Source organism: Corythoichthys intestinalis, chromosome 13 (genome assembly GCF_030265065.1).
Source record: "Corythoichthys intestinalis isolate RoL2023-P3 chromosome 13, ASM3026506v1, whole genome shotgun sequence".
Classification (NCBI taxonomy): domain Eukaryota; kingdom Metazoa; phylum Chordata; class Actinopteri; order Syngnathiformes; family Syngnathidae; genus Corythoichthys; species Corythoichthys intestinalis.
Genome location: NC_080407.1, coordinates 22729211 through 22738120, shown reverse-complemented (window position 1 = coordinate 22738120; position 8910 = coordinate 22729211).

The following is an 8910-nucleotide window of genomic DNA, read 5'->3' as shown; positions in this document are numbered from 1 at the left end:
TTCCACCGACACGCCTTCCTTTGAGGAAGCAGAGTCTGGGGACTCCGAGGTGGGCTCTTTGATCTCTGGGGTTGAAGTCACTGAGGCGGTTGGAAAGCTCCTCGGTGGCAAGGCTCCAGGGGTAGATGAGATCCGCCCGGAGTTCCTAAAGGCTCTGGATGTTGTAGGGGTGTCGTGGCTGACACGTCTCTACAACATCGCGTGGACATCGGGGACAGTGCCTCTGGATTGGCAGACCGGGGTGGTGGTCCCCCTTTTTAAGAAGGGGGACCGGAGGGTGTGTTCCAATTATAGAGGGATCACACTCCTCAGCCTCCCTGGTAAAGTCTATTCAGGGGTGCTGGAGAGGAGAGTCCGCCGAGAAGTCGAATCTCGGATTCAGGAGGAGCAGTGTGGTTTTCATCCCGGCCGTGGAACAGTGGACCAGCTCTACAACCTCGGCAGGGTCCTCGAGGGTGCATGGGAGTTCGCCCGTTTAGTCTACATGTGTTTTGTGGATCTGGAGAAGGTGTTGGACCGTGTGGCTCGGGGAGTCCTGTGGGGGGTGCTCCGGGAGTACGGGGTACCGAGCCCCTTGGTAAGGGCTGTTCGGTCCCTGTACGACCGGTGTCAGAGTTTGGTCCGCATTGCCGGCAGTAAGTCGAATTTGTTCCCAGTGAGGGTTGGACTCCACCAAGGCTGCCCTTTGTCACCGATTTTGTTCATAATTTTTATGGACAGAATTTCTAGGCGCAGCCGAAGCGTTGTGGGGGTCCGGTTTGGTGACCTCAGCATTGAATCTCTGCTTTTTGCAGATGATTTAGTGCTGTTGGCTTCATCAAACTGTGACGTCCAACTCTCATTGGAGCGGTTTGCAGCTGAGTGTGAAGCGGTTGCGATGAAGATCAGCATCTCCAAATCCGAGACCATGGTCCTCAGTCGGAAAAGGGTGGAGTGCCCTCTCCGGGTCGGGGATGAGATCCTGCCCCAAGTGGAGGAGTTCAAGTATCTTGGGGTCTTGTTCACGAGTGACGGTAGGAGGGAGCGGGAGATCGACAGGCGAATCGGTGCAGCGTCTGCAGTAATGCGGACTCTGCACCGGTCCGTAGTGGTGAAGAAGGAGCTGAGCCGAAAGGCAAAGCTCTCGATTTACCAGTCGATCTACGTTCCTACCCTCACCTATGGTCACGAGCTTTGGGTCGTGACCGAAAGAACAAGATCCCGGATACAAGCGGCCGAAATGGGTTTCCTCCGCAGGGTGTCCGGGCTCTCCCTTAGAGATAGGGTGAGAAGCTCGGTCATCCGGGAGGGACTTGGCGTCGAGCCGCTACTCCTCCGCGTAGAGAGGAGCCAGCTGAGGTGGCTCGGGCATCTGGTTCGGATGCCTCCCGGACGCCTCCCTGGAGAGGTGTTCCGGGCATGTCCCACTGGCGGGAGGCCCCGGGGACGACCCAGGACACGCTGGAGAGACTATGTCTCTCAGCTAGCCTGGGAACGCCTTGGGATCCCGCCGGAGGAGCTGGTTGAAGTGGCTGGGGAGAGGGAAGTCTGGGCTTCCCTGTTAAAGCTGCTGCCCCCGCGACCGGACCCCGGAACAAGCGGAAGATAATGGATGGATGGATGGATGGATGGATGGATGGATGGATGGATGGATGGATGGATGGATGGATGGATGGATGGATGGATGGATGGATGGATGGATGGATGGATGGATGGATGGATGGATGGATGGATGTTGTGGAACTCAAAATGTTGACTGCAGTTACGGACTATGCACATTAAATCATTAGTAACATCAAATATTACAGAATACACCAAAGTATATCAGTAGCCGTGTCCTTAAGTCTTTCTGATAGTTTTCCCCTGACATTTTTACTGCAATAATATAATGAAAACCTGAAATTATGGCTTTTAGTTTTGGCCACCCCAAGATTTTAAGTGGGCCCATCTGTCCACCCCTATGAAAAATTTCTGGAGGCGCCACTGATCCGACAAGACGGTCGGGGTCGTGTACGTGCTCTGCGTCATGACGTAGAGGAGGCGAGTGGCTGAAGAAGGAGTTGACCTCTGTGAATTTGCCGCACCAGGTTGACCCCTCATCAGATGCAAATTTCTTGAAAAATGATGTCATTCGTTTCTGGTGATTTTTTTTTTCATTTGTGCTGCTATCATTTTTGAGATATTAACAATTCCTTTATAGGTCAATCTGAGGTCAAGCAGCACCCCATTTTGATTAAAAATTGTGTCAATTGTTTGTGCTACGATAGTGCTGTAAAAATTGTATTAATTTCCAATTAATCGGATTAATTTCGAGTGGTGACGTCACGCAGCCCCCCATTTATTGCAAAATGGACCCGAAATGGTGCCATTCGTTTATGCTACGTTTGTGCTGTTAAATTTTGATGAATTGGATTGAATTTCATTGAATTATTATTATTATTTTGTTATTATTAGATTGAATTATAAAGACACAAATCTACCTTCAAAGTTCTGTAGGTGGCCTATTTTCAAAAACTCAAATATAATTCAAATATTTTCAAAACTAAAGCCGCTAGCGACCTAAAACCAAAATAGGCACCTCCCTTAGGCTTATATGAGTCTCCATGAGCAGTGGCATCAAACAATTCAAAATCGCTCACTAATTAAATCCCAATTAATTATTTTTTTAATATAAGTGAAACAAGACTTAAAATGGCTACAAAATTCTCAGATTTTACGCTAGATGCACAAAAATCACCAAACGCAGAGATAATCACCAATATTTTCAGGATCAATAGTACATATTATACATATCATATAACTTTTTAGCCCAAAATAGCGACTGAAATGCTTTAAAAAAAATTTTTAATTTTTAAAAAATTTAGTCCAAAATTGCTTGGCGGTGTTTTAAAGGAGGAATTTTTTGACTGACATGGGACTTTCAAATGCCGATAAAAATCCCCCAAAATTCAGCCGATTGCTGATATCTGAAGCCGATTTTGTAAGCCCATATTTGAGACCAATATACATTAAGCACGTAGGTAATGAAAGGCTATTTTAAAGGGATTTTTGCAGTTGAAGTTAGAGAAGTCAACATTGCTGTCCAGTCCAGTCCAACAGAGCCCCCCTAGTGACAAATTTAAATTGCGAAATTTAAACACAAGTTACTAGTATATTAACATAGACAAGAAATACAAACTTGTTAATCATCTCTTAACTATTCAGGAATGCAAAAAAATAAACATTTGTCTCAATACCACTCAAAATTGTCTGTCTAAATAGATATATGACAAAAATAACTTTTTAGTCAGGGAATAACAAAAATAAACAAAAATGGAGCCTTCCTTCAAGTAAAACACGACTGCTTTTGTACACTTTTGTCACTACATTTCTTACAGTTTACTTAAAGTGCATGTGACACGAAAAAGCATGTTTATTTCATAATTCACGCGGTATTTTATGCTCCTGAATGATGCTTGGATGTGTGTGGAAGCGATCGCTATATTTATTAAGTTTTTTTAATCCCGCGCCGTGAAAATGAGTGACTTCCGGCTTCGGTCTTGCATTGAGGAGGAGGGCGCTGTGACGTGTACGGGTGAAGGCGTCCTCTTCGCTGTACAGCCGTACTGTTGTGTATGAGGACTAAGGATTCAGCTGATTTTGCGGATTAATACGTTTATTTTTCGCATCACGCCAGCCAAACGGCTGCAGAAAAATCTTGCTGTATGAGGGAGAGGCGTGTGCGCCTTTTTGGAGTTTCAAAAGATTCCCATTCACCATGGATATTGGCCAAAACAAGCCCTACTACTGTGGGACCATTGGACTTACGAGGAAGTGAGTAAACATCTTGTTTTGTATCATGTCAAATACTGGGATCATTTTAATATGTAGGTGGCTTGCATTTTGTGGCTGACATGCATGCGGGGCGGCTATTTTTCGGCAGAACACTGGCGGCTTGTCGCACATTCATCCGCCGGGAGAGCACTATATTCGGCTTATTGTGCTCATATGCCCGGTGTTCTGTCAAATTTTCCGACCGATCAGTAATTTTAACTTTGAGTTAAAAATATCCGCGAATACAGCGATTACAAAGTAATACTACCAACTTTCTTTAAATTAAGGACTACTTACGTTTGATCATTGATAGGCATGTAAAAAGCTCTCCTCGTGCACATTAGCTGCACGTTAGCTGCACAACAACTGCAGCCGCCCTCCTCCGGGGAACGAGCTGTAAATTGCTCTCCGGCGAAGACAATCGACAACCCAGTCGACATGTCAAAATATCGGAGCTAGTTATGTGTGATTGTCCGCTTCGAAGACTTTGAAACATCACTCGGTTCGGGTTAGCATTAGCAGTGCAACGGTTCGTGGTTCAAAACCGAACCGAACGGTTCGCCCTGTTCGGTTCAATACGCCTTTATGAACCGCGCCTTTTTGGCTTTGCAATTACAGTAATTTATTCCGAACGCTTGTGGAATGAATTGGTCAAACTCTGTGTGCCTGTGTGTGACGTGAAGCGCAGCTGTGGAGAAATTCCCGCCCCACGAGTAAATGTCCAATCGCTGTCAAGCACCTGTGTAATAGGAGCCGAGTAACGCCCTCTCTCGCTTCCGATCGAGGTGAAAGTGAAACGAGAAAGAAAACAAAAAAAGTTATGGCGAGCGGAGGAGTCGACAGACCAAATTTTGAGGAAGCACCGGCTTCTTTCAAATCTGCGGTGTGGCAACATTTCGGTTTCCCAGTGGACTACAATGCAGACGAAGAAAAAATATTGAAAAAAACATAAACCAATTTGCAAGCATTGCTCAGCGCATGTTCCCTATGCTAACGGCAAGACTTCTAACATGACTCAGCAGTCAGCACTTCAGCCGGCATCTCTCACAGACATCGTTTTCTCAGAGACAACCCCGAAGATGACAACAGTGAAAACACACGGGTCTATAGACCCTACTCACGTGACGTCACAGCCACGCCCCTGCGCCATGTTGTCCGGATACTAGTCATGTTAATGCATTAGCGCTTCGTAAATTCCTCCTATTATGGCGTGTTTTTCTGCTCGTTAACATTAATAATCAAAATGGTGAAGTCGTGTGTGGCGGTCGGTTGCAAAAACAGAGAAGATAGACGGAGAGACTTGAATTTTTACCGTATTCCGAGAGAGCCGAAGAGGAGACCGAGATTGACTGCTGCAATTCGACGAGAAAACTGGGCTCCAAACGACTACCACAGATTATGTAGTAGTCATTTTATATCTGGTAAGATGCATTTAATATATATTTAGAGGGTTTTGGGCTGACAACCACAATTAAGATCATTGCTAGGCTAAACGCCGACAACATACACTCAGACGTTGTGAATGAACTACCTGAAAATATATAATTATAAGAGGATAATCAGACATTTGTCATACAATTAATTTACAATTTCACTATTGAGGTCAAAAGCCAAAAAATAAATTCAACTAGGGACAATCTGGAGTAGTGCTATCGCACTTCATATTTATTACGTATTATATATGTATATAGTGAGAGTGCTATCGCTAAACCATATAAACATTAAAAGCCCTAGCTCCATTGACAAATGATATGAAATACATTAGAATTGACAGTGGATGTTAGCAATAACAAAAGATTTTGAATTGAAAATTTCGTAACTCACCTTCCAAGCACAAGATTCCTGCCAAATTTTCGTGTACGAGGACCTGTTTCACCCAACCAGCAACGTAGCATTTATAAGCCTCCAAGCTCTTAAAGTTTTTCAAACTTTCGTGAGAATAGGCTGATTTTGTGTGGACAAGATAGTTGTAAATATCGGGATATCAGATGTCAGGCGCAGCCAGCGGGTCGAAAAACATCGATTTAGGCATCAAATACGGATCTGGCGAATGGATAAAGTGAAGCTTTTCCACGTAACGCCTTTTATGCAACGGATCCAATGAGTTTACAACGTCAGATAACACCGGGGCTTCCATGAATTGCTCTATAACTTGCTCGACTAATTGAAAACAATGAGAATAGGTTTAAAAAAGAGGTACAATATGGCGGCCGGAAACAGCGACACGCCCATTTTGTGACGTAGGTGAGTAGGGTCTATAGAAGAGGCGTTCCAAAAGCCTTACAATATCAGGTCAGGAAAACACAAGAAAATAACCCACGCAGTGGGGATTTGCATTGCAAAAGACATGCAACCATATTCCGTGGTTGAAGATGCGGGCTTCGTTAATTTAATTGCAACGCTTGACCCACGTTATATTGTTCCCTCGCGGACATATTTCGCCCACAACATAATCCCCGACATTTAAGAAATGGCACGCAAAGCCATTGAAGATGATTTCACGAAAGCACATAGTTTCGCCCTGACCGCTGATAATTGGACGTCCCGTGCTACAGAGTGCTACTACCTAACTGTGACGGTCCACTATAATTCATACCTGTCAAGTTGTACGGTCTCGTCGTAATTTGTACACGTGAGCACTGGTTTTTAAATGTGTACGCCGTGTACGTACGTTCAAAATCTGCACGTTTTTCGTGCATTGCTGTTTTTTTTTTTTTTTTCATCCGTTCGGATTTGGTCACCGTTTCTGCAAGGAGCCAATGTTCGTTAACACTTGAATGACACGAGAAAAGTCAGACACGGAGAGGGAAGAGTGTTTGTTGAGACGCTGTAGCAAACGCGATGCTAGGCTAGGTGGCTCCAATTTCCTGACCGTGGCCGATATCATACAATCTACGCCTAGATATCTCAAGCATATAGAGTTACAAGCGAAATGACATTCGGTAGCGTTAGTAAACAGCCGCCATTTTAGAGCAGTATACTTCTCAGAAAGGCTCTGCTGTAGTAAACCTTCAGAGCGAACCTAAGCAACGTTTTATCCAAAATACTCCTAAATCGGCAAAATCTTGACTTGAGTCTATCTTTAAAGGATGAAACAGTTCTAAAATTTTCACATGTCGAAAGTAGACAGAAGGGAACTAAGGCAAAAACGGGAGCAATTTTATCGACTTTATCGGTTGATTCACAACATTAAATGACCTCCAAACATAGCAAAGGTTACTATGTTTTTTTTTTTTTTTAATGAAAAAAAAAAACATGAAAGGTATCACCAGTTACTTTGCCAAGTAACTTTTTTACGACTGTGTGTGTATTTCAGTAGTCAGTCACTACACTTGCCAAAGAGCTAAGAGGCATTTTAACCGTCTAAAATGTTTACATTTTAAGTGTTTATTTCATTTTTTTAAAGCAAAATAAAGGCAGTTAAAAAAAAAAAAAAAAAAAAAAAAAAAACGCAAACCGAAACCGAACCGTGATCCCAAAACCGAGGTTCAAACCGAACCGTGGGCTAACTGAACCATTGCACCCCTAGTTAGCATGTCGGCTAGCTGTCACGCCTCTTGGTTTGCTTGCATTCTCCGAAGCCGGGGAAGGGAAATGACATTTGTCCGATTTAGGTGTCATAAAATATCGTTCGGGGGGTGCGACGGTAAAGGTGAAGTCGATAGTCTTGACCATTATGGAGTAATTTTGCCATGTCGTCCTGAATAAGTGCATTTTTATTATTTCATATTCCATTTAGCACAAGACTGTTATTTGTCATGGCCATGCCATTTATTTAGCAATTGGGGAAAATACTTGGATAAAAAGAATATCCTGTAAAAATATTCAAGTAAAGAGACTGAAACAATGACATTTTGCAGCTCTCTTCGTCATGTTTTCCTCGTTGGGAATAGTTCCCCCTCGACGGGCTGACTGGTCCTTCTCAAGCCATTTATTTAGCTATTGGGGAAAATACTTGGATAAAAAGAATATCCTGTAAAAATATTGGAGTAGAGAGACTGAAACAATGAAATTTTGCGGGTCTCTTCGTCGTGTTTTCCTCGTTCTGAATAATTCCCCCTCAATGGGATGAATAGTAAAACCGATGAGCCCAGTCACCCGCTGACGTCATCCACCTGTTGGGGACGCTAGAGCCCTATTATGGTAGGCGTGGCTAACCGGCAGATTAAAAGACAAATTTCTTGTCATCTGTGCTTTGCTAAATTGTTGTATATCGTCGAATCGTCTCAAAATATGATTCTAATTCACATAATACTGCTATTTAAGACTTTTAACTCCTGTCGTATGCTCTTTAACGTTAATAGTAGAAAACATCCAGTCGGCTGTATTGGCTGAGCGAAATTGTGTTGGTTCATTCCACTGGTGATTCTACAATTCTACATGAACTCGGCTTTATAATATATATATTAGTAGGCAGGGTGAAAGTGGTTATAACTTCTTGCCGGAACTCCCTGACATTAATTTCAACACACAGCCAGATTTTTTTTTTTTGAATGGAGGTGGGTTCAAACCTCCTAAAACCACTGAAATGCAAAGAACACTGCTTTTGGCACACTTATGCCTTTAACACACACAAAACCAACAGGTCTTACACATGTGTTAGGCTATTGCATTACAACTACTGTAATAGAATTGTAACAAAGAAACCAAAAACATAAGAAAGGGGTTTTCATTCAAAATAGTATCACTTATTGCTTTAAGATAACGTAAACATTGACTGTTTTTTAAATGATAAAAAACAGCCTAACATAAATATACAAAAATAAATCCAGAGCACACTTACATTGTGCACATTGAAATAGATTATATTTTGAAGATACCACAAACCTTGACTTTTTATTTTTATCATAAAGAAATAAATAAGTAGCCCAACATAGATTAACAAAAATAAGTGCAAATGTGCTTATCATTTTTTTTATGCATGGGGTAGAACAGACAAAATGCATTTGGAAAACAAGAACAACCTGCTTCTTGTCATAAAAGAAACTCTTAAAGAACACTTAAAACTAGGGCTGTCAAAATTATCGCATTAACGGGCGTTAATTTTTCAAATTAATCACGTTAAAATATTTGACGCAATTGAATGAATGAATGAATTTTATTGTCATTGTCATCATC